Below are 2,652 nucleotides of genomic sequence, written 5' to 3' on the forward strand. Positions count from 1 at the left end.
GAAGGGAGCCAGTGAGCTGCGTGAGAGTTATGAGTGGAGTGAGAAGCTCTGAAATAATTTGACCTGTTGGATGATGGCTAACCAGCCTGTGTTTGCTTCTAGAAAATATTTGGGTTTCAGCCACATGGTGCTGACTCAGTTTAAGGAACAGAAACACTGTCACTGGTGGCGACAGTCACAGCAGCAGTGGTGCTGGTACCAGCTATGGCTAAGGTATGTGGGATATCAAATATTTCACTTTATTCAACTATTTTATTCACTTCTCACTACAACCCCATGGGTAAATAGTACCTATTAGCCTTCTTTTTCATTTGAGAAAGTGGAGACAGAGAGATTAAGTCGTTTGTCCCAGGTCACTAAGTGGGCCTCTGCCACACCTGGGTTTTCACCCTGGTCCCCAGGACTCCACCCTTAATACTAACTGTGTATTGCAATCAAATGCTTCATAGCTATTCCTGTTCCTGATAAGTTTTCTGAGGAAATACTTTAACAGATGGGAAAAGCTCCTTGACTAACATTTCTATTACAATGTGTTATATAATTATGACCAGAGATCTCAACTGAAATGTACATGAGCAGGGAAATGCTTTGATACATCTGCTACCTCCAATCAATGGGCTACTAGGTGTAATTTAAAAACAGTAACTTTTGGAGGAGCTTACATGGGAAAACGGGCACTGTAGACTACGGCACTCAGGGAACAACGCCAGAAAGAGAACGGCGTGCGCACCATAAAGGCCACTGTGTGAAAAGGAAAACTATGGCCACACGGGATCAAAACTAAAAGCAAATATGCAAAAGCAAACATAATTTTTAACAACAAGTGGGATCCAGGTAACTATTTTTTTTAGTCCAAGAGCATTTTCAACATTGCAGAGGCACTACCTTGTCAATCAAAGCACAGGGCGCAGTAGGCAGGATCACATGTTCCTGCACCAGCTAATTCATTGGTGGGCAGAGGGGACCCCACGCATAACAGGGGGAGCTCCACCCCACTCAGCCTCCACCTGGCCAGCAGCTGTTAGGCTGACCTTGAGAAACTGCAATTCTCCTCCTTGCCTGCTCCGTGGTCTCACGTAACTTAGAGGTCTTGAGTGCAAGTTCCTCAGAGCACCTCACAGGGCAGAGAAACTTTGGCTCTGACTTCAGAACACCTGAAGCCTGAACCTCCTCCACACGAGGGAGTTTTCTGGAACTTGCCCCAGGCACTGGTGACATCACTATGCTGTGGATGGAGCAGTGCCTGGTGCAGATGAAGATGACTACACAGTAACCTTTTCTAGAGGAAATGACAGACGAAAGAGTAAAGGGATGGAGAGAGAGAAACAAGTGGTGAGGTGTTGGTTGGTCTTGGATGGTTAAGACAGAAAAAGGCAGTCTAGGCCTGAGCCAGCTTTCTCTTTTCTGGCTGGAACCATGGAGGGTGCGAAAGAGAAGACGAAGTTTCCTCATGTGCCAGAAATCCTTAAGAAAAAGCTAAGGAATTTTGCAGAGCTGGAGATCAAGAGCCTGAGAAAGAAGATGTCCAAAAGATGCTTTGAAAGGCAAGGAAGAAGCTTATCTATGAAAAAGCTAAGTGCTATCACAAAGAACACAGGCGGATGTGTAGAACCAAGATCCAAATGGCTAGGATGGCATGAAAAGTTGGCAAAGTCTACGTACCTGCAGAACCCAAACTGGCGTTTGTCGTCAGGCTTAGACATGTTGATGGTGGGAGCCTGGACGTCCGAAAGGTGCTGCAGCTTCCTCGCCTTCACCGGATCTTCAATGGCACTTTTATTAAGCTTGACAAGGCTTCAGTTAACACTGGGGATTGTGGAGCCATATATTGCAAGGGGGTACTCAAACCCGAAGCCAGTAAATGGATTGATCTACAAGCGTGGTTATGGCAAAAATCAACCAAAAGCGAATTGCTCTGAGAGATAACACACTGATTGCTTGATCTTTTAGTAAATATGGTATCGGCTGCAAGAAGGATCTGATTCATTAAATCTACCCTGTTAGAAAATGCTTCAAAGAAGCAAACAGCTTGTTGTGGCAATTCAAGTGATCTTCTCCACAAGGTGGAATGAAGAAGATCACCTCTTCTGCAGAAGGTAGAGAGGCTGGTCACAGGGAAGACGAGACCAACAGGCGTGAGACCGGGTTCCAACTCTGGCTCTTCTGGTTGCAGGCTGTGTGGCTGTAGGTAAGCCACTGAACCTCTCTGATCCTCAGACACTTTATCTTGAAGTGGCCATATAACACTAAATTCAGCTACGCCCAGAGGAAGCCTTTCTCCCACGGCCCCCCAATAGCATAAATGGTTCCTTCACTATCATCCTCCCTTTCCCTCTCCATGGAGACGGGCTCCCCATAACCACCGAGACAGCAAAACATGCCCTGTGTCTTCCGCATCCACGCCATGCGCGGGATAGCTTCCTGTTAGTCTATCTTTCCAACAGGAAGCCAGAGAAGTCTGTCACTGCCTCCTGAGGGAAGCAGCTGTGACACAGGCCCAGCCCGAGGCTGCGCCCACAGCCATCCTACTGCTCAGAGATTTCCAGATTGCGCGTGAGGGCAGTGGAAACACACGAGAAGCCTGCATCTGGCTGTTAGGGGCTGATACTCTGTGGGTGGGGAAAGAGAGAGGGACAAACCCAGGCTGAGGAG

The 2,652-nt window shown here is 47.3% G+C and overlaps 1 pseudogene; it reads left to right on the forward strand.

Moving 5' to 3' along the window:
• Nucleotides 1-1,416: 1,416 nt before the first annotated feature.
• Nucleotides 1,417-2,418, forward strand: LOC118983212 (60S ribosomal protein L7-like; annotated as a pseudogene).
• Nucleotides 2,419-2,652: the final 234 nt, after the last annotated feature.

This window comes from Sturnira hondurensis, unplaced genomic scaffold (genome assembly GCF_014824575.4).
Source record: "Sturnira hondurensis isolate 20B ecotype Veracruz unplaced genomic scaffold, ASM1482457v3 Scaffold0002638, whole genome shotgun sequence".
NCBI classification, from domain to species: domain Eukaryota; kingdom Metazoa; phylum Chordata; class Mammalia; order Chiroptera; family Phyllostomidae; genus Sturnira; species Sturnira hondurensis.